This window comes from Oryx dammah, unplaced genomic scaffold (assembly GCF_014754425.2).
Source record: "Oryx dammah isolate SB20612 unplaced genomic scaffold, SCBI_Odam_1.1 HiC_scaffold_29, whole genome shotgun sequence".
NCBI classification, from domain to species: Eukaryota; Metazoa; Chordata; class Mammalia; order Artiodactyla; family Bovidae; genus Oryx; species Oryx dammah.
In genome coordinates this window covers 85,287,324-85,311,693 of record NW_024070213.1, presented here as the reverse complement: position 1 = coordinate 85,311,693, position 24,370 = coordinate 85,287,324, and the positions used below count along the sequence as shown (strand labels likewise).

Genomic DNA, 24,370 nt, shown 5'->3' with positions numbered 1-24,370 from the left:
ACTCGGAGTTGGTGATGGACAGGGAGGCCTGGCATGCTGTGATTCCTGGAGTCGCAAAGAGTCGGACACGACTGAGCAACTGAACTAACTTACGCCCACCAAGTTTTTTTTTCAAGTTATAGGAATTTCCTAGCCAGTCATGCCCTTTGTCTATCACTAGTCTGGATTCCTACTTAAATTCTACCCTTTCCCTCTGTTACTTCCAAGCAAAATTCATCCACCCAATATCCATTCTTCCCTTGTTCCCACCAATCTCATATTTTGCCTAGCTCAGTCTCACCATTCATCACCTCCGCTTGTCTACAGTGGGACTTTTACAGTGCCACTTAGTAATGTGTGGAAACCATGTATGCTATTATGGAAATACTACCTATAATTTCAATACTTTTTTCTCATCCACTTCACCAGTCTCCTCCTTTTACCAATGCTTATATTTCCCCACCCATATGCTCCACCCATCCTGAAGGTCTGCTACCTTTTATGTATGCTAGACTTTTTTTTTTTTTTTTGCCCTTCTAAAACTAAATGCATACTTTCTCCCCTGATCTGTGTCCTGATAGATAGACTTTTGTTGACTGCCTTCATTACCTTCTAAGCTCTGGTTGGATTCAACTAATAAGAGTTACTTAGTAATAGAGGAAAGCAGGAAGAGAGTGGGTGTGTTTATTTTCCCTGTCTTCTTCCCTGATGTTCCAGAGCCCCTATCAAGTGGCCTTCTTTTACAGCTCCGTTCTCTGTTCCTGTAAGGTAGTACCTGGTCCCACTCTTGAGAGCCTAAGTGCTTTTCCATCCCTCTTTGACTCCTGCATCTTTATAATTCCCCTTATTGGTCCTATGTAAGTACACCAATTATTTCCTTCCACTGCACCCACTAGGGCTTCCCAGTTGGAACAAGTAGTAAAGAATTTGCCTGCCAGTGCAGGAGATGAAGAGACATGGGTTTGTACCTGGATCAGAAAGATCCGCTAGAATAGGAAATGGCACCCCACTCCAGTATTCTTGCCTGGAAAATTCCATGAACAGAGGAGCCTGACAGGCTACAGTCCATGGGGCTGCAAATTCGGACACGACTGAGTGCCTGAGCACCACACCCCCTGGCTGAGTAACACGGACCTAGTACAAAAACAGATGGAAAATTTCTCAAAATAGCCTGTATGTTGGTCCATAAAACAAACCTTAAAGCATTGCAAAGGTAAGGAATCACACAGGTGAGGTTCTCTAATCATGCTGCTGCTGCTGCTAAGTCGCTTCAGTCGTGTCTGACTCTGTGCGACCCCATAGATGGCAGCCCACCAGGCTCCTCCATCCATGGGATTTTCCAGGCAAGAACACTGGAGTGGGTTGCCATTTCCTTCTCCAATGCATGAAAGTGAAAAGTGAAAGTGAAGTCGCTCAGTCATGTCCAACTCTTAGCGACCCCATGGACTGCAGCCTACCAGGCTCCTCCATCCATGGGATTTTCTAGGCAAGAGTACTGGAGTGGGGCACCGTTGCCTTCTCCTCTCTAATCATAATGCAGTTAAAAGTTAGCAATCAGTATCAAAAAGATACCTGGAAAGAAACCCATATGTTTGGAAACTGAGAAACACAATTCTAATTAAGAACAAATTATAAGTCTAATCTTACATGGAAAGAGTATGGGGCTTAGAAATTGTCACTTCCACCCTCATCAGTGAAAAAGAAAAACGAATGGACAAACAAAATCAACAATACTTCTTAGGTCCATCGGAGAATTGAAGTCACAGGGCAAACCACCATTCCAAAAGCTGAGAGACAGGTGAGCACAGAGAATCCCAGCTTCCTTAGGAGCAGAAGCTGCAGCTGGAGCCTGGTCACAACACTTGAAGGAAAACTGACTAGTTATTGAGACTGAGCATGGGTTGGCTTCATAGAAACACACTCCTGGAGGCTCATCCTTAGGGAAGCTGTCTTAGTTTTATGAGTTTTACTTGCAGCATCCCCACCAGATTCTCATGATGAAGATCAGAAAAAAAAAAAAAGGACAAAAAAAAATTCCCTTATGCTTCAGCAGTGGAAAAGGAAAATAACCATTCTGAAATAAGCTCAGAGAGCTCTGTTCTCCTTAACAGACTGTCCTCAAGGAATATTACCTTAGGAGAACCTAACCAACCTGGGGAAGGATCCAGAAAAAAAGAAAATGTGAGAAGTCTTGTAAACATCACAGCATAAGGACACAGGCTCATTAGAAAACCAAGACCTCATCACAGGACCACAGGATGCTTCCACTCCCCACCACTCCCCACCACATCAGTAGGGCTTAAGGGTTTCAAGAAGTACGCCCGAAAGACCTACAATCTTCAGTCCCTACTTAGGAAGGAGTCACTAAGAAACAAAAAGATAACAGAGGAGATGAAAACAAGGACACTAGAGGAAATTTTAGCCTCTGGCACCACAGCTACAACAAACATAAACACTGCCTAACACCTAGCAAGATCAATATAAAACCTCCACTAAAGGCCTGTTTATCTCAGTTCCTTTTACCTGATACCTCACGTTTGGTTTTTTTAACAAAAGAGCCAATTATGGTAAAAATTAGAAAATTTCACAAGCCCCAAAACCATGATGAATCTACATACAATTTTGTGGGATATAGCTAGAGCAGCACTTTCTTATATTAGAAGAAAAAAGAAAAGTTAAAATCTAATAAATTAAACTACTAATTTAATCACATGTTAATAGATTATGCAAGGAAAGCAGGAGAAGATGTATATAATAGATTTATCAGTAATGCCATCCAGCCATCTCATCCTCTGATGCCCTCCTCTTTCTGCCCTCAATCTTTCCCAGCATCAGGGACTTTTCCAATGAGTCGTCTGTTCACATCAGATGACCAAAATACTGGCACTTCAGGTTCAGCATCAGTGCTTCCAGTGAATATTCTGGGTTGATCTCCCTTAAGATTGACTGATTTGATCTTGCTGGCCAAGGGACTTTCACGAGTCTTCTCTATCACCACAGTTCAAAGGCATCAATTTTTTAGCATTCTGCCTTCTCTACAGTCCAGCTCTCACTACCATACATGACCACTGGGAAGACTATAGCCTTGACTATCCAGACCACTGTCGACAGATTAATGCCTCAGCTTTCCAACACACTGTCTAGGTTTGTCATCACTTTTCTGCCAAGAAGCAATCGTCTTCTGATTTCATGGCTGCAGTCACAGTCCGCAGTAATTTTGGAGCCCAAGAAGAGGAAATCTGTCACTACTTCCACCTTTTCCCCTTCAATCTGCCATGCAGTAATGGGGCCGGATGCCATGATCTTAGTTTTTCTAATATTTAGTCTTAAGCCAGCTCTTTCGCTCTCTTCCTTCACACTCATCAAGAGGCTCTTTAGTTCCTCTTGGCTTTCTGCCATTCGAGTGGTATCATCTGCATATCTGAGGCTGTTGACGTTTCTCCTGCCTGTCTTGATTCCAGCTTGTAACTCATCCAGCCCAGCATTTCTCATGATGTGCTCATGAAGGGAATCAGCTATACATATACACAAATCCACTCTTTTGTAGATCCCCTTCCCATCTAGGTCACCACAGAGAACTGAGTAGAGTTCCCTGAGCTATATAGTAGGTTCTCATTAGTTATCTATTGTATTTTATATATAGGAGGGTATTGATGTAAATTCCAATCTCCCAATTGACACTTCAATTTTTATAAATTATAAGTTTGTGGTACCCTTCACTGAGCAAATCTATCTGCACCTTTTTTCCAATATCATTTACTTATATCACATAATGGTAATCCTTGCAATATTTCAAACTTTAGTTAGTATTATATTTGTCATGGTGATCTGTGACCAGTGATCACTGATGTTACCACGATGACTTACTGAGGACTCAGATGATGGTTAGCATTTTTTAACAATAAAGTTTATTTAATTGAATAGGTACATTGTATTTTAGACATAATGTTATTGCACACTTAATAGACTATCATATAGTGTAAACATAACTTTTATATGCACCAGGAAAACCACAAAATGTGTGTGACATGCTTTCTTGCAATACTCACTTTATTTCAGTGGTCTGGAACAGAACCCATAATATTATGGAGGTTTGCCTGTATAATAGAAAAAAGGGAAAAACCTCAAAAAAATGAAAATAGAACTATCATATGACTCAGCAATTACACTCAGTATATGTCTAAAAGAAAGGAAAACACTAATTCAAAAAGATATATGCTTCCCACTGTTAATAGCAGCATTATTTATGATAGCCAAGATATGAAAGCAACCTAAGTGTCCATTAACAGATGAAGAGATAAAGAAGCTGTGGTACATTCATATACAGCAGACTACTATTCAGGCATTTAAAAAAAAGAATGAAAGTTTGCTATTTGCAACAACATCAATGGACTTGGAGGGTATTATGCTAAGTGAAATGAGTTGGACAGAGAAAATACATTCTCTATGATATGACTTACATGTGGAATCTAAAAAACAAACTAGTGAATATATCAAAAAGGAGGGAAAATCCTCAACTTTTTAAATAACTTTGATACCAATACTTGACAAAGACAAAATAAGCTAATATCACTTATGAATAGAATTGTAAAATTTCTAAACAGAATTGTCTCCCTACATGTTAAAAATATAATACCTGTATCATGAACAAACTTGAGTCTATCCCAGGACATTCAAAATTTATTTAACATCAGAAAATGAATTAATGTAAATCATTACATTAATAGACAAATGGAGATGATAATATCAGTAGATGCAGGAAAGGCATCTATTTTACTGAAAATTCACACCTGTTTATAATTTTTAAAAAAACAAACAATTCTCGGCCAACCAGGAATAGATACTTACTTCCTTAACCAATAAAGTGATCATATACCAAATCTCTGCAAGCATCACTCTTAATAGGGAAACACTAAAATTACCTTTAGATTATAAACAAACCTAGGGTAACCATTATCCCTACTTTTATTCATAGTTGTACTGAAGATCCTGTTGTTGTTGTTGTTGTGCAGTTGCTCAGTCCTGTCCAACTCTTTGTGACCCCATGAACTGCAGCACGCCAGACTTCCCTGTCCTTGACTATCTCCCAGAGTTTGCTCAAACTCATGTCCATTGGATTAGTGATACCATCCAACCATCTCATCTTCTGTCGTCCCCTTCTCCTCCTGCCTTCAATCTTTCCCAGCATGAGTGTCTTCTCCAGTGAGTCAGCTCTTAGCATCAGGTGGCCAAAGTATTGGAGCTTCAGCTTCAGCATCAGTCCTTCCAATAAAAATTTAGGGTTGATTTCCTAGATTGAAGATCATATATAGTACAACAAAGCAAGGGAAGTAGATAAGTTGTATAAGAACTAGAAACAAAAATCCAAAACTATACTTAGGGATGGCATGATTGTCTTCATAGAAAAACCAAAAGAAGTACAGATAATTTATTTAAATTAATAGAATTAAACAAGTTTACTAGTGCAAAAATCTAATTGCATTTTTATATTCCAGCAAATAAAATAGAAAATAGACCATTTTAAATAATGTCCAAAATATAAAATATATGGGAATAACCATAATGCAATAGGGCAGTCCTTCATGGAAAGAGGCACATAAATTATGGAATGTCACTAGGCAAAATGTAAGTAAACAGAAATATATAAACATGTAACATAACATCAATAGATACACACTGTTTCCTAATGACTCTTGAAGTTATGCCACTTTTGGACAGCTTTTCTTGGCATAATTATTTTCACCCACATTTGAATTGAACATCATGTTTGGGTTAGAATTGTGCTAATAAAATGCTATAGACCAGAGGTGATAAGGAAGTGAGGAGACCAGTGAGCTTCTTTCTTACCATATCAATGAATGATGTAGGAATAGGCGCTTTAAAAGAGCTTCCCAAGTTCACTTTTTTTCAGAAGGTTTTGAGTGGATATCTGAAAGATCATAAAAAATCTTTATTGCAAAGTTCATTTTCCTGAAGCTTAACTTCTGTGCATTATGTTTCAAAATCACACTTTCCTCCAAATTCTTTTATGTTACAAAAATGCCTAAATTGTATTAGATTTTGTAAGATGCACACTTGGAGATGGTGGTGGAGGTTTCTGTTATACGATGAGACCGGGGGTGAAACCACCCTGCACAATTAGACTTAGATGCTAAGTCTCATAGATGCTTAGATTCACTCTAGAGTCAGGACACAAGCAGCATAAACTTCAACTTTATAGGAACTCATGCACTCCAAGTAGAAAGAAGAGCTACAGAGAACTGAAGGAGTAAGAGAATTACTGAAGTTCTTTGACTTATGCAGAATCTGATCCAATGTCAAGCAAGATTTGGGAGAACAGTGGGTGAATTAGGGGAAAGAAGGTTATTTGAGATTTGAAGAATAGAATTGTGATAATAAAGAGGTAGAGGATGACGGTTAGGAAAGGAGCATGTTATCAATGATGTATGCTCCATCATGGAGTGCTTTTCTTTCTTTTTTTTTAGGGAGTGCTTTTGACTGTTTACCACCCTATCAGCAGCATTTAATAAGGTAACTGTTTCATACGTGTATTTAGCCCATCTTTATTGTTGTGTTGAATACAGTGAACATGGTATAATGATATGAAAAAAATATTGAATTGGGGGCACAAGGAGTGATATCTAAGTCATAAGAAACCCTAACTAGAAAATTAATTCAAAATAAAACTGTACAATAGGTGCTCAAGAGTTCAAGGCTCCAAGATTTGAAGCTGAGGACATGAGGATAATGACACTTGCCAGGCCCTCTTAAATATCAACTCATCTCATAAACAGAACAGAAACCCTGAGACTATTCTAGACCTTCCAGGCCACTTGCCATGGAAATAGCCTCACAAGGATATGAGACTATCCCCAGGGGTCCAGTTAAAATGGTAAGACTTCAAGATGAGATAGTTGGCCTTATTACATTTGGCTCCCAACAGTGACCAGGTAGAAGCTCATGCCTGCCTGTGTGTGTGCCTGTGAGTGTGTATGTGTGTGTGTGTCCACAGAGCCCATATTCCCTACCCTATAAATGACCAACTGGTTTGCAGCAGAATTCGTTGGACCCTCACTCGATGCCTGTGGATCCCTCCTCTGGGCCTGAGATCAGCACAGGAAATGTTATCACCAGGGTGTGCCAAAGTCAAGGGAGAAGGTCAGTAAACGTGCTCACTTCTCCAGTGAAAGCTGACCCTGACTCTATTTATCCATCAGAGACAAACATCCCTGGCTCCCTCAGTGACCACTTGTGTTTAGATCATCAGAATTCTGCACACAGTGGCCATGGAGGAGATGCCACAGATCTTGACTCCATTAACTTGCACCTTGCTCCTTTCTCTCTCTCTAGACACTTACCTCTGTCTACTTTTCCAACTCTCTCCAGCAGGTCTGTTCTCTGGATCTCTCCTCTAAATTTACACCAGGCTCTCAAAGACAGCCAACCAGGACTCCCAGCTCTGAATAAGGGGCAAATGTCTTGGGTGTGTCTGATGGGGCCCTTCTGTTTAGCAAAGACCTGTCTGTCACAAGTTGCTGCAGAGGAGGAGACCATATTATCTCTAGGGTTACTTTTCCTCATTTCTTTGTTTTTTTCCAACTTCCCTCTTCACATTTGTGCTTACTAGTATCTTCTACTTATCTTACATTTTTCTTTGTTATTCTCTGGAAAAGGAAAGGCTTTTGATTCTAAATGACTCTCTTTTAGAAATTATATAAAAGCTGAGGTTCACATTTTTTGCAAATGCCTTGAGGAGAAAAATTAAGAGAAAATGGGACTTAAATACATCAGCGGGGAAACCTGAGTTAAATGGACAGGACAGGGAGAAGCAGGAACCAGTAGGATGGATTATAAAGTGTGAGTGAGATCTTTTTCTCCAGGTTTCTGCAGGGCCAGTTTGGCTTCTTAGTGGGATGCTGGCCAAGTGTTTACAGTATTCCTTTTACATGTGAAATGAAACCACAGGGAGAGGGAGAGAAAACAGAGATCACAATTATGTGTATTTATTGTCCAATCTGTGCCAACACTAATTATATATTATTTTAGTTAATCCTCATTTTATAAGGAAAAAAACTGAGAATCAGCTAGCCAACTGTACATTATAGTAAGCAACAATAATGTCGTCTGAATTTCTGATATGCCTGTCTCTAAAGACCCTTTGCTTTACCCTGTGCCTCACTGTCTATAAAGTGATGAGATTAGGTTCCAGGCAAGGTTTCTTGTTTTGCTTCCTGTTTATCAATTTATTTATTTATTTTTGGCTGTGCTGGGTCTGTTGCGGCATGGGCTTTTCCCCAGTAGCGATAAGTGAGTTTCTCACTACGGTGGCTTCTTTAGTTGCAGAGTACAGGCTCTAGGGCATGCAGGTTCAGTAGCTGGGGCTCAGTAGTTGCGGCTCTAGGGCACAGGCTCAATAGTGAAGGCACACGGGCTTAGTTGCTCTGCAGCATGTGAGATCTTCCCGAACCAGGGATTGAGCCTGTGTCTCCTGCATTCGCAGGCGGATTCTTTACCACTGAGCCACCAAGGAAGACTCCAGGCAACGTTTTTTAATCTCTAAATATGTAACTGTTCACCTCTTAAAATCATTTTATTTCTAAGAATCTCTCTGGGTTTCAACTTTATTCTCTCCTACTCTGTTGGTACATATCTTGCTCTCCCCCTTGCTTACTCTCTCTGTCTCATTATCCCTCACTTTTTCTTCCTCTTTATTCTCTTCTCAAAGATAATTAGAGTCTCTGCAAATTTTTTCTTCACACACTTTAAGTAGCAAAACAGCTTAATGACATAGAATAGCTAAAGTTGTCTAATCCACTGATGTTCAATAATTCTCCTTGATTTCTAAGTTCTCCTTCCAGTTTCATATTCATTTGCCTTTAGACTTATACACAGTCCCTGAATGTTCAGAGAAATATCATTATGGATACTTTATGTATAATTTCCTGTCTCTTTTCCTTGATTGTCTAGTTGTTTTACTCTTTAAGTCTCTGTACCGAAGGAAGGAAGCAACGAGTCTAGGGTGGTTTCATTATAGCTTGTAATGGAATCGTGAATTCACTTTAGGACTCAGCTGGAGAATGATTAGGGATGATGGAGGGAGATCAAGTCTCACAAGATGCGGGCACTATCTGCAGTTACAACCTCAGCTATAAAGTGAAATGAAGGTTATTGTCAGTATTTCCATGATTTATGGTGATTCTCATTAGTGCAGATCAACACGAATGGTCTTCTAGTAGAGTTTGTGACCTACACTGATCTTTTGACATCACAGGGATCTGGGTCATCACAGGCATCTGCACTGATCTTTTGACATCACAGGGATCTGGGTCATCACAGGCATCTGAAATGCCCAGCCACAGCACATTTACAACATTGGTCCAGGCCAGACCATCACTAAGGGATCCAGGTACTTCAGAGATCCTATTTCAGAAAGATATAGAAATATTGAAGTGGATCCAGTATCAAGGAGAAGGATGAAGCAAAAATAAAGCAGAAGACTGAGACAGTCAAGAGAATTTAGAATATTTCTACAATTTAACTCAATTGGATCTCTGTGGCAAGGCAGTTATTGGCAAGGCCCTCTGAGGAGCAAAAAGACTATTCAGTGTCCATCTTGTTTAAGAAAAGGGAAATAGGAAGCAACTTAAAATAGAAAAGAGGGGGGAAACAGGTAAGCCTATAGAAATACTTCTAAGTAAATCTGTAAGACATTGGGATGGGTTGCTAAATTGTAACAGAGTTATCAGCAGAGACCTCCAGGGACTCACACTAAAGACTAGTTGTCCTTCCTTAAAAGTCATTTACATCTGTCCTCAGAATACCTCGATCCATATGCTTATGTCTGGATCCATATGGTTTTCCCTACACAACTTTATTAGGTAATGGTAAAAAATTATTTCCTATTGTCTCCCAATATGATTCCTAAATTCCTCAAAGTTCATGTAGATGTGTTAGTGAAAACCATGGAGTTCCAGAATTATACCTCATATTTTAAAATCTTTAAAAACGCCATAATTCCAGGGCATTCCTAATAATATGTGAAACCAGCAGGGAAAACAGTTCTTTTCTGATCAGTTAAGGACTTAGTAAGGGCCTGGCCTTTCTTTCTAACGACAGGTTAGTGCAATAGAACGCAGAGTCAAGGAGACCTGTAGAAGAGGGGCTCTGCTCTTACAAGGCCTTTCCAGTTTCTCTTCTTTTTGTACCTAGTGAACAGACCCACTGTGGTTTCCTCTCCCTCTGACATTCCTGCAGTGAGACACCACCCAGCTGAGTACTATTTTGTTCTCTCCCTGTACAGATAGGCAACAAAATCTTCCAAACAACCCATAATTGTGCATTCCCTCTGATCGCCAGTTGTGGGTGATGGCAGTCTCACTAACAAGGATCTCTGTAAACCCTGGTTGCCCTTCTATTTTAACAGGGCTAATTCCGCCCATGGGCAGAGGAGCCTGGCAGGCTACAGTCCATGGGGTCTCAAAAGAGTCAGACGTGACTGAGCAAGTAAACAATAACAACGCAACAATTCAGGACTCATCCCTCATGGATTTCTGGGGCTTGTCATCCTGTCTATATTTTTGAATGATGAATGGCCCTCTATTGCATCTTTTAATCTGATTTCTAAATTCTGTTAGTTTTACTATTCAGTAAAACAGTATATGTTCTCTCATTCTTAGTTAACAAAGAGAAATAGGCCACTTTAGGGTGAACTACACATTCTCTGAGCTGGAATTAGGAGGGTGGATGCCTTTGCCTTCTTCCTGCAGGCTGCCTTTGATCTAATCTTATTTGATTAGGAGAATTTTCAGAGATGGAAGAGGGAATACAAGCCTTATAAATCCTAAGAGCTGGCTTTTAGTTCCCAGCCTTGAGAAGCAAGGGAAATCTTCACTCAATCTTCAAATAAGCCCCAATTAGTTTACACTTTTTATTGTATATAATTGATTTCTAAATTATTGTGTATTGGCCATCATGGAATGGTTACCTCCAACTTATTCACACATTGTCAAATTGGGAGCAGGAATTTCTATCTTCCCTAATAAAGACTGAAGAAAAACTGCCTTTTATCACAAAATGACATATCCACTAACAATTCAGTTTACTAAAAGAACATCTTTTTATGGCTATTTTCCACCTCTTAAGGTCTCCTCAAGTTTAGATGTAATTTCAGCATTATACCTGATGTGAAACATTTGAAGGTTAACTCAGGTTCTCAGGTTCTCACTTATAGTGACTATCTTTTCTTACCAAGGGTGCCTTTCTCCAAGAACAACCTTCTTTAGTCTGTCAGTTGTTAGCAAATATTTTCCTTGCATCTGGTATTTTCCTTTTTATTCACACTTTCCTGAGTATTTTATGATTTCATTACTCTTCAGATCCCCCAGTATTTTACTGAAGTTGATTAGAGCTCTCAACCATATGATATTATATTTAATTTATAAAACATGCCTGTCCTTAACTGTACTGTATACTCTACCAGAACTTAACAGTGCTTAAAAAATATTTTTTTAATATGCAGATTCCATTTTTAAAAGATTTCAGGAACTTTGAGGATTGTTGTTCAGTCACTCAGTCATGTCCAACTCTTTGAGACCCCATGGACAGCAGCAGGCCAGGCTTCCCTGTCCATCACCAACTCCCAGAGTTTACTCAAACTCATCTCCATTGAGTCAGTGATGCAATCCAACCATCTCATCCTCTGTCATCCCCTTCTCCTCCCACCTTCAATCTTTCCCAGCATCAGGGTCTTTTCAAAGGAGTCAGTTCTTCACATCAGGTGGCCAAAGTATTTGAGTTTCAGCTCAGCATCAGTCCTTCCAATGAATATTCAGGACTGATTTCCTTTAGGATGGACTGGTTGGATCTCCTTGCAGTCCAAGGGACTCTCAAGAGTCTTCTCCAACACCACAGTTCAAAAGCATCAATTCTTTGCCACTCAGCTTTCTTTATAGTCCAACTCCCACATCCATACATGACTACTGGAAAAACCATAGCTTTGACTAGACAGACTTTTGTTGACAGAGTAATGTCTCTGCTTTTTAATATGCTGTTTAGGTTGGTCATAACTTTTCTTCCAAGGAGCAAGCGTCTTTTAATTTCATGGCTGTAATCACCATCTGCAGTGATTTTGGAGCCCAAGAAAATAAAATCTGTCACTGTTTCCATTGTTTCCCTATCTATTTGCCATGAAGTGATGGGACCAGATGCCATGATCTTAGTTTTCTGAATGTTGAGTTTTAAGCCAACTTTCTCACTCTCCTCTTTCACTTTCATCAAGAGGCTCTTTAGTTCTTCTTTACTTTCTGCCATAAGGGTGGTGTCATCTGCATATCTGAGGTTATTGATATTTCTCCCGGCAATCTTGATTCCAGCTTGTGCTTCTTCCAGCCCAGCATTTCTCATGATGTGCTCTGCATATAAGTTAAATAAGCAGGATGACAATATACAGCCTTGATGTACTCCTTTTCCAGTTTGGAAAGTCTGTTGTTCCATGTCCAGTTCTAACTGTTGCTTCTTGACCTGCATATAGAGGTCTCAGGAGGCAGGTCAGGTGGTCTGGTATTCCCATTTCTTTAAGAATTTTCCACAGTTTGCTGTGATCCACATAGTCAGTCTTTGGCATAGTCAATAAAGCAGAAGTAGATATTTTTCTGGAACTCTCTCACTTTTTTGATGATCCAACATGAGGATTACAGACATTTAAAAATATAAATGTCCTAATTAATATTTTTCATTTATGCAGTGACCTGCAAAAGGAAACAGTAAATTAAAATTTGTTGAGCACTTTCATATTGCAGATATTCTATGTGGTTTGTGTATATTTTTATATAAATTATGTATTTTTGATTGAATAATTTTCTCCTAATCTTCACAACTACACAGACAAATATAGTTTTCTTCATTTTACAGATGAGAAAACATGTAGGTAGGAGTTGATTTTTAAAGTTTTGTCATGGACAGCATTGAATAATGTAGAAAGTTGGAACTCAGATAATCATTTATTCTATGATTCCTTCAACATACATATATTGAACAACTGCTATGTGTTAGGCTTGTCCCAGAAAACAAGGATGTAAAATCTCTGGAGTTACGGAGTTCAGGAACAAATGCAATTTCAAATAGGCTGATGTGGGAAGAGTTACTGAAGACTTCACTATGGCTGCAAGAGTTGAGACTGGTCTTGTCGGAGCAGTTTGTCAAATGGAGAAATATATATGAAGACTGAATTCCAAAAAGAGCACTAGTAGAGTCTTGGAGGCTTAGGAAACGACAGTGTATTTGGGAAACAAAAGTTGTAGCTGGGCTGTAGAGTGTTCTATCGGGGAGCAGGGGGAGATAACAGTATTTAATTGCTCAGCAGGTAAAGAATCCACCTACAAGTGAAGGAGACACAAGAGATGCAGGTTAAATCCCTGGGCCAGGGAAGATCCCTTGGAGGAGGAAATGGCAAACAACTCCAGTATTCTTGCCTAGAAAATTCCATGGATAGAGGACTCACAATGACTCAGACATGACTGAGCACACGGCATGAAAATGGCAATATAATATGGAGGTTAGAAAGAGGGGATGGAAAGTGACTTCATGGTTTCTGAACTATGGGGTTCAGTTAATATTGTTAACTAAGGAGGAGATTAAGACAAAGAGCCATGGATGCTCCTGGGGCACTGATAACTGTGCAGACTTCTCTCTATTCTTTATCTTTCACTAGACCAAATCTAAACCAGACTTCCACTGAAAAATTCTCAAAACTCTTAAATGCAGAACAACAGCTTAAATGCCCTTGTGAGACAGGAAGTTCCTCTAGCTACCATTTCTGGTTTTCCTGACCTTAAAAGAAATTGAAAGCCACTGCCCACCATAGCAATGGGCTTCCCTGATAGCTCAGTTGGTAAAGAATCCATCTGCAGTGCAGGAGACCCTAGTTCGATTCCTGGGTTGGGAAGATCCCCTGGAGAAGAGATAGGCTACCCACTCCAGTATTCTCGGGCTTCCTTTGTGGCTCAATTGGTAAAGAATCCACCTGCAATGTGGGAGACCTAGGTTCAATCCCTGGGTTGGGAAGATCCCCTGGAGAAGGGAAAGGCTACCCACTCCAGTATTCTTGCCTGGAGAATCCCATGGACGGAGGAGCCTGGTAGGCTACAGTCCACAGGGTCGCAAAGAGTCGGACACGACTGAGCGACTTCACCTTCACCCACTCCAGTATTCTGGCCTAGAGAATTCCATGGACTGTATAGTCCATGGGTCGCAAAGAGTCAGACACGACTGAGCCACTTTCACTTCAGTTCACTTCACCATAGCAGTATTCCCCAGGATGGACCTCCTTAAGTGCCTTGAAGCTCCATTTTAGTGTTGTTATTGTTTTTTTTTTCCCTTCACCACCTCCTGCCAATTCCACTCACAATAAAATGTCAGTATTCCCTCAGGGTAAGTTCTGGTTACTCATATGGCCAGAGGCACTGCCTCCCTGGTGATTCAGAATGTCATCTTTCAAACCTATGTCATTAATATTGCTATTTAGTTACTTATTGCACTCTCCTCCCATCCCAACTCAGTTCTCTGTGTTCTTGGGTCAGTTTATTCTCCTTTTAATTGTGATGGAAAGATTGGAGTATAGACCTGGAGAAAATCAACAAGGAGGCTTCTTGGCTACTTTAGGCATTGAGGGTTTTGTAGGCTTTAAGCTACTGAGTAGCCCAAGGGGGAAAAAAAAAAAAACTTACCAATTAGTCCACCTCAAACATGAGACCTAGCATTCCTCAATACAGAGTTGGGAGCCAAAACCCCAGATAATATGAACTGCCTGGACTTCTTTGAGATATCTTGGGGGTAGCTATAATCTCAAAAGGTCACTGGCAGTGGAATTGGGTACTCAACAATCACTCACCCACTCTCCATAGGAGACACTTTTGAGGAAACAATTCTGCAAGATAAAAGAGTATGTTCATATTCAGCTTAAAGAAGACAAGTCTACAGGACTTTAGTGACTTGAAATCTCTAAATCTAAATCTCTAAATCACTCACCCTTTGTGAGTTCCAGTTGCTTTTGATTAAACTGTAGACTTCCCAAGGAAATAGCTCTGACACACACAGTATTTCCTATAACATTTCAGAGATGCATGGACATTCTGAAACATCTATTGATTCCCCTGGGTCCATGAACCCAAGTATGAATATATTTACCTTACCAGTTTTCACCTAGAAGACATTTTTCTGCTTTAAGGTCACCCTTATGGCAGCAAGTGTAGAGGAACTAAAAAGCCTCTTGATGAAAGTGAAAGAGGAGAGTGAAAAAGTTGGCTTAAAGCTCAACATTCAGAAAACTAAGATCATGGCATCTGGTCCCATCACTTCATGGCAAATAGATGGGGAAACAGTGGAAACAGTGGCTGACTTTATTTTGGGGGGTCCAAATCACAGCAGATGGTGATTATAGCCATGAAATTAAAAGACGCTTACTCCTTGGAAGGAAAGTTATGACCAACCTAAACAGCATATTAAAAAGCAAAGACATTACTTTGCCAACAAAAGTCCGTCTAGTCAAGGCTATGGTTTTTCCAGTGGTCATGTATGGATGTGAGAGTTGGACTGTGAAGAAAGCTGAGTGCCAAAGAATTGATGCTTTTGAACACTGGCGTTGGAGAAGACTCTTGAGAGTCCCTTAGACTGCAAGGAGATCCAACCAGTCCATTCTGAAGGAGATCAGCCCTGGGATTTCTTTGGAGGGAATGATGCTAAAGCTGAAATTCCAGTACTTTGGCCACCTCATGCGAAGAGTTGACTCATTGGAAAGGACTCTGATGCTGGGAGGGATTGGGGGCAGGAGGAGAAGGGGACGACAGAGGATGAGATGGCTGGATGGCATAACCAACTCGATGGACATGAGTTTGGGTAAACTCTGGAAGTTGGTGATGGAGAGGGAGGCCTGGCATGCTGCAATTCGTGGGGTTACAGAGTTGGACACGACTGAGCGACTGAACTGAACTGAAGGTCACAAAATGAGTAATCCAAAAATCAAAGAACTATAGTATACAGAAGAGGGACCAGGCTTCAAGCTGTGTAAGATCTGAAATTACTAGAGAGACATTTTATTTAAAGCAAACCTGAAAAAAACAGAGGCTGAAGCTTTCTAAGAGAAGAACTTAACAGGATTTTAAACAAGGCTGGTGAATTCCTTTACAACATGAGTGAACCAACCTCATCCCTAAAACAAACATACTCTACAGAATAAATAAGCAATACAATGCTGTATTATATTTTCTTTCCTGTAGTTATAAAATGATAGGAAGGCAACAGAAACATACTGGCTTAATTGTTGAATTATTCAAAAGTGTCCTGGCCCCTCTGTAAAAATGACAGGAATGAGAGTCTTACTTTATAATGAGACACTTTCCCACCAGTCTAGTCTACAGCAGCCCACTTTGCTCACTGTGCTCCTGTGGTCATGGAATGTAGACATCTCTCAATTCACCAGCACTGTTCTTTGAGAATTCAACATATATGTTTATCAGCAGAATTCCTCACTCTCTCAGGATTTGTCAAACACCACTGCGGCTCACTTTCTTTTTGTTATAACAGCTCTATCATACTTCTTTGTTTATAATTTTATTTCCATGTATGTGATATTACTAATAACTGGGACTTTGATGGGGTCCAATAAGTAACACTACTCCTTCCTTTACTTCTTAATCAATTGAGAAATAAGGTAGCACCTGAATATGGGGGGTAAAACATCAACTTCATTAATACCAATACAGAAATTTGAGCAATTGGACTTACTGATGCAGAAACACAGTTAGACAGACTTATTTCCTTGCTGCTGGCAGCTACAACACTGCCTCCCCAAACAGAGGTGGAACCTGCCCTTAAGAAGGTTACTTACTCCAAAGGGGAAGTCTAGAGGAAAGAGACAGACACATGTGCTCGGCTTTCCTTCTAAAATCAGATAACCACTCTATCTCCCCTCCATGAGATGGTGTGAATGAAGGAAGAGGGAAGGGTCAGGGGTATGTTGCTACAATAGTTTCATTCATGTGGAAGGAAACATCAGGAATATGGAAGCTGTTATTCCTCACACACCCCTAACCATGCCTAACAGTGTGTTCTCCTGCCCCATTAAGTCTTTGTTTAACCAGGGATAGTGGTGTATTAAGACAATCCCATTTCTACCTTCATGTGGCTGCTCCTCTGATGCAGGTTCTTCAATGCGATTAAATCACATCATTAAATTACAATAATAAACTTGAGGTTTAAATGTGATGGTGGGTGTAAACTATTTTATAAACTAGTGTTAATTTAAATAAGATTACAGATCTCCAGTCTTTACATAAGAAACCCAAGGAATTATGAGTTGTTATTTAATCTCTACACACTTGGCAAAAGAAAATCCCATGATCCTCTTCTGGTTTAACAAGGAAATCTCACAAGTATGTGTATGTTTTAGAAAACAAAGAGATACTGATCTATATATTACCATGGCCATAATTAAGACCTACCAATCAAAATTACATTTTAGAGGTTCAAGATCAGCTTTATAGCACATAGAAACAATTTCTGATGTCCAGTCTTAGAAAATTCTTTGCTAGAAATAATATTTGCAAGGACATCTTTTATGTTATAGAATAATATGAGCTTATTTGAAGCTAAAGGAGAATTTAGCTTTATTTTCCTGCTGGTATTTCTTCAACTGTTAATAGTTATAAGAAAATGTGATTTCAAATCAAGGTGCTAGAATTCAGTTAGTTATCACAGACAAAATTAAAAATTTTAAGAAAGCAAAAATAAACACTATAAAAAAGTGAGAACAATATAGGCTTACTAATAAGTGGAATACATGAAATGTAAAGTTTCTCACCTATTCTATAAAGTGCAGTACACACATAACTTAGTGCCTGCATGCTAAGTCGCTTCAGTCATGTCTAACTCTTTGCAACCCTATGGACTGTAGCCTTCCAGGCTCCTCTGTCCATGGGATTCACCAGGGAAGAATACTGGAGTGAGTTGCCATACCCTCCTCCAGGGGATCTTCCCAACCCAGGGATCAAACCTGCGTCTCTTTTGTCCCCTGAATTGGCAGGTAGGTTCTTTACCACTAGCCCCACCTGGGAAGCCTACATAACTTAAGGATATTATTTAAATAAACATTCATCACCCATGGTATAGATGACAGAGAACTAACAAGGCCATCATACAAAACTTATCTTCCAGAGTGGCCCACCAGGTCAGACCATTCTCTCTGGACAAGTTCTTCAAACACCATGAGTTTCTCTCTTATTTGTCACAGTAATTCAATGACAAACGTCATTACCAGCCGAGCAACAGAATGAGGTAGGATGTGATTTTCAAGATATTATTGTCGCATTTACTTATACAAATGTTTGATTGGTTAACTCCTAACTCTTGTAGTTAACAAGACACCAGGTATCACAGAATATTCTTTCTAACAAACAAGCCACAAATAAACATTTGTACTCCTGCAAATCAAAATGATTCCACAGGTTGAATTTCAGTTTCTTCTTGTCTGAAGTGTAGCTCACTTACTTCACTTGCCCAGACTCTGACCTTAGTTTCAACAAGTCCGCTATGCCCAGGATTTAAAGCCACTTCTTGGATTAAACAATTCTTTATGGCCCTCCCTACTCATTCTGGGCCCCCAAGAGAGGAATTTCTAGGGGATCATTCAAAGCAGCTATAATGGGAATGGCCTACTGCCCAAACACTGCCTGGACCTGTCAGGAAACACCTACAGGGATTCCAAGAAAGAAGTGGCAGTAATGGCATAGGTATGTTTTAAAATTAAGCTAGGTACCTGAAAGATTTAAAGCCATGGAGAGCAGAGAGAAGTTCAACCGGAGGTAGCTTAATGACAGATATCCACCACCAGAGATGAGAAAGGGAGAGGAAGAAGAAGAGAGTGAGAAATGGAAGTAAGTGGAAAACCATGGGAAAGACAAAAAGAGGAGAGAAATTGAGAGAGTGTATAAAAGGGAATGGAAGAAGAGAAAATGAAGAAGAGTGACTGGCAGAACTGAATGTTGAGAACAAATACACTGTCTATAAAAATCTGAAAGTGAAAGATCTATCTGATATATCCTGACTCCAAAACAGGATGAAAAGTAGGAGATATTTAATATGAACATAATGACTTCCTAAAAATCGCAGTGAGAATAGAGCATGAGAATTCTGGATGCTCGTTCTCTGATGACAGAGAAAAGAACAAGATTTACTCTCTATTAGTAAAGGGACAGCTTGAAGTTGTCTGAACGTCTATCCAAAACGACTGAATTTGTGCCCTGCTCAGAACTTGCCTGTTTTCAGGGGGATGGTTGGATCCTTTTACCCAGTTATGTATTGCCCTAAATTCCCACCCCAGCAGGAAAACTGTCTCCTATTAGGAAGCATGCCAGAGCTCACTACAAGGGCCATTTCCAGCATGCCTGGCATGGGTGGTTAATGCAGCAGCAGCAACCAAGGGGAACCTGAGACTGGAAAGTAGGATGATTGGGAAGAGCTGAGTATGTTTCAAGTTATGCTAATCATTCTCATCTAAGGGATAATCCTGAGAGTTGGCATATTTCTATTTTCTCTAAAAATTCAACCCATTCACTGTTTTAAATAGATAGTATACTTGAGCTTTTTCCTTTCCTAGAAAAATACATCTTCAAATGTCTCTCAAGTGCGTCTTCAATATGATCTATGAACTAACAGCTACCATCCCCTCCTCTGAAACACTCCACTCCTCTGTTTGGCGTGGGTTCTAGAAAACTATCTTGTTTTTTCACCTCAATTTGATTAAAGGTTAACCCTTCCACATTGAAGATATTGGAACAGATACGTGACTTGAGCCTGAGTAAATTATAATAAAGTATAACCACCCCTGCCTTAATTTTTGATATTATGATTCCATGGAGGCAACGACGGTGACCCTGGCATTTTCACTGCCCTATAACATTGCCAATTACATAATGTTTACTTAAGTTACAAAACATTTACCACCACTCATTCATCTTTTATATTACATCCACTAATATTAGGTGGGTTTCTGTACTCAAGTGATTACCTTGCATTACTCTACAGCTGTCTCTCTTGTGCTTTCTCTGTCCCTCCTCCTCAAGTGGATCCACAACAGTGGACCTAAGGAATGGCAGCACCATGACAGAGTTTATCCTCGTGGGCTTTGAGCAGAGCTCCCCATCCACTCAGGCATTGCTCTTTGCCCTCTTCCTAGCCCTCTACAGCCTTGCCATGGCCATGAATGGCCACATCATCTTCATCACCTGGACAGACCCCAGGCTCAACAGCCCCATGTACTTCTTCCTTGGCCACCTGTCCTTCCTGGATGTCTGCTTCATCACCACCACCATCCCACAGATGCTGATCCACAGTGAAGAACCACATTGTCTCCTTTGTCGCTTGCATGACCCAGATGTACTTGGTCTTCTGTGTGGGTGTGGCTGAGTGCATCCTCTTGGCTTTCATGGCCTATGACCGTTATGCTGCCATCTGCCACCCACTTAGCTATGCCCAGATCATGAGCCAGCAGGTCTGTGTGAGCCTGGTGAGTATAGTCTGATCCTTTGGGTTGATCAATGGCATCTTGCTTGAGTATATGTCATTCCGGAATCCCTTCTGCAGAGACAACCACATAGAAAACGTCTTCTGTGAGGCCCCCATAGTGATTGCTCTCTCCTGCGGAGACCCCCAGTTTAGTCTGAGAGTCATCTTTGCCGATGCCATTGTGGTGCTGCTCAGCCCCATGGTGCTCATCGTCATCTCCTATGCCCGCATCCTGGCCTCCATCCTGGGCAGGAACTCCTCCTCTGGTCGAGGCAAGACCTTCTCTACTTGTGCCTCCCATCTGACCGTGGTCATCTTTCTCTACACCTCGGCCATGTTCTCTTACATGAACCCCCGCAGCACATGCGGTCCTGACAAAGACAAGCCCTCTCCCTCCTCTACACCATCATCACCCCCATGTGCAACCCCGTCATCTACAGTTTCCGAAACAAAGAAATGAAGGGGGCCATGGTGAGGGCCCTTGGGAGGAGCAGCCTTTCCCAGGCAGAGTCTGTCTAGTCGGAAGATGCCTGGAGGGGCAGCTTCCTTCTTCAGTCCTGAGAGCTGGATAACTTTCCTGTGCTTGAGAGGCTCCAAGAAAGAGCATCCATAGGTTTCTTTGCACCAGCATCAGGCCTGGAAGTTCCTATTAATGTCTAATGCTCATCTATCTGATGTACCTTTAAGCACTGTGTTCTCTTGGACCTTTTTCAGGAGACTTGGAGACCTTCCTGAGTAATTTTCTTCTAAGTTCTCACAAAAGGATCTATAACACATAAGCACACTTAATTCCATTTCATTTTCTTTGCATAGCACTTTTATATGCTCTTCCCAGCCTGAGTTCTGCCTAGACATTTAGGAGTAAACGTTTTCTTTCAGCTTAATCTGTTTTTCTTTCTCACACTTGATTCTCACTTCCTGAATCTGCCCTCATCCAGTCTGCTTCTATATGAGAAACAGTAGAGGAAGAAAAAAGAAAAAGGTATATTAGGGAGCAGTTGACACCAAAGAAGTTAGAGAAAAGAAGAAAAAGAAAAACTAGGCATCATCAGCCTGAACTTTATCTTGTTTGCCTCCACTAGCCCATGAGGGGGAATATGCAGCTGCGTTTGGTGTTATGTTTACCCTTCTCTGTGTTAGGGAAGGGCAAGTAGGAGAGGCCAGGTGTCAAATCTCTTCTTCCTCAGTCCTTTAGTTTTCTTAAGTACATGACTATTTGATATTTCTCTTCAGATTCAAGTATCGATTTGGCCAAAAAGTTTGTTCAGGTTTTTCCATTATGGAAGGACCTGAGTGAACATTTTGGCCAGCGCAATAGTGAGTACCTCTACTAAGCTTCTCAGACTGCCAGTTTCCTTCCCTTTTACCCATACTCCTAAACAACTCCCCTTTCCCTACTGCCTATTTTTCTCAACCATCCTTCATTTCATTCCAATTCAGTACTATTCCACCTTCTTCCTTATGCTAAATGGGTCCACTTCATTCCTATACATTAAATCTCTGCACTACCCCCACCACTGCAGATGGCTTTCTTAACTTGCAACCCTTCCTCCCTTGGCTTAGCTTCTCTTCTTCATGAAACCCAGTGTCCCTTGAGAGGGCATAATATTCTCAGCTGTTCTCTTTCTTTGCAAACTGCACCCTTCTCATGCTCGTTTCATAACAGATAGCAAAGAAAGGGGCATAGGCCTGTGCTTTGTTTTCTGATGCTACTTCTGTGAGATGAAAGCACCTCACTTGGGATGCCCTCGAATGAATATAGTGATACAATCCTTTTCACATCCTGACATTACATACTAACTACCTTCACCCCACAAAGCTCTATTCCTTTGAGTCCAATTGGTGATTATCTAGATAACAGAGAACATGTGAGACGCACTACTCAGTCAGCAAGAAAGGAGACACCACTGTCATCAAGAAGAAACAATAAACACAGAACCTAAACGTTTACATTATCAAAGAAAAACTACACCAAGGCAAAGTGAAGCAGGCAAGACTTTCTTTAAAGCTAGGAAGGAGACTAATTCAATGCTGGTCAAACAAGTGGCTGGTGAGTTTCTATGAGCTGCAGTAAGGGGATCTTAGGCCTGTGAGTGGCAATTGCTGTTAGCCAGAGTACTTCGGAATGACAGTACTCACAACTATTAAGCACTTAGGTTTGAACAGATTTAAACTTCACAAAACCCTTTAATAGTACTACCTCCATTTGGAGAAGCAAAACTGAGGACCATAAAAGTTAATTTGCTCAAATTCACTGCGCATTTCAAAAGGCTTAGCTTTTTCTAACTGGGCAGCCCTTCCCGAGCATGCACTCGGGAGGTAATCAAATAACTATCCCCAAGAATGGGGCAATCTTTATATTGAGGAAGTGATCCTAGAATTATGCCTCAAAAAATAAGTAGCGAATTAAGATCAACTCTGAATATTTATTGGAAGGGCTGTTGCTGAAACTGTGGGCCACCTGTTGCGGAATGCAGACTCACTGGAAAAGACCCTGACGCTGGGAAACACTAAAGGCAAAACAAGAGGGCAGCAGAGGATGAGATGGTTATACCATCACGGACTCAATGGACATGAATTTGAGCAAACTCCAGGAGATATTGGAGGAGAGAGGAGCTTGGCGTTCTACAGTCCATGGCGTAGTAGAGTCCTCACGATTTGGGGACTGAACAACAAAGTGAATTAAAAGACTGAAAGTGGGTGTGGCGTTGGCACGGATTTAGAATTCCAGGCAAAAGGAACTGCCTGATTCGTCATTAAAATGGTGTGTTCGACGTGGATGACAACAGGCCAGTATGGCAGGAATGCTGAAAACTCAGGCTGCGTGACCTAGAACTGTCTTCTCTAGGCAACGCACTTCCTGGTTCAAGGTCGCGAGCTCCAAAGAGCCCCGGCCTCAAACGGGAACCTAGGCATGGTGGGGGGCTGGCCTTTTGCGGAAGAGAAGCCGCCGCCTTGGCCGCGTTTCCCCCGCCACACTCTCTGCTCTGGTCCCCAGTGGCATAAGAAGAGCCCACAGGGTCCGCGAAAACTCCTGTAAATGCATTAACTAAAAGCCATCCCGAAATGCGCATCCCTACTCATCTCCCAATGCGAAGCCACTAGTCGCCGGACCGCACGACCACGCTTTAGGGTTACCACACCCCGGCCCAGGGACCGAAACTGGGAGGGAAAGCCAGGAATTCTACCCAAGAGTCCCGGCTCAGCCCGCCCTCAGCTTTAGCCCGGCCCCTAGGTTCCTTTCATCTAAAGTCGGCGCCATGTTTCCCAGCCCGCTTTGGCGCCGCACCACTAAACTACCCAGCAGGCCTTGGGGCCCTGACCTGATTGCAGCCGCCGGCAGGGGTGGGCGTGGTCCGCGCTACGAACCTGCGGCCAATCAACTTTCCCCAGCCTCTTAGATCGCCGCTATAGCAACCAGTGAGCTCCTTCTCCTTAGCCGCCCCTCCGGGACTAGAGAGCCGGAACCAGACCACTCTGGGAGATACCAGCTTTTCTGGGAGACTCCGCAGCCGCCCGCCCGCGCTGGTGACGCGGGCCTCGGGTTTGGGATACCCTCCCAGCTGAGTGCATTTGTTTAAATGCCACGCCCCTTTGACGAAGGATGAGATGGGATGGGGCGGAGCAAAGCTAGAGGCTGGCTTAAGTAGTTCGTTGCCTATCACGTGAAATTACCTTAGCTCCCATCCTCGTCCGCGCATCTGTAACCTCGTTCTTTTCCAGGAGACATCGCCCATTTCAGAGAGTTGCGTAATTGTTGCGTTCCTCTTCCCTCCTTTGGACAACGGCAGTGTTCTCTGAGCTTCCTTATCTCGCTTTTCAGTTACTGACTCCA

At 41.4% G+C, this 24,370-nt stretch overlaps 1 pseudogene; it reads left to right on the top strand.

Moving 5' to 3' along the window:
- The first annotated feature begins 18,899 nt into the window (after positions 1-18,899).
- On the top strand, positions 18,900-21,054 carry LOC120858079 (annotated as a pseudogene).
- Positions 21,055-24,370: the final 3,316 nt, after the last annotated feature.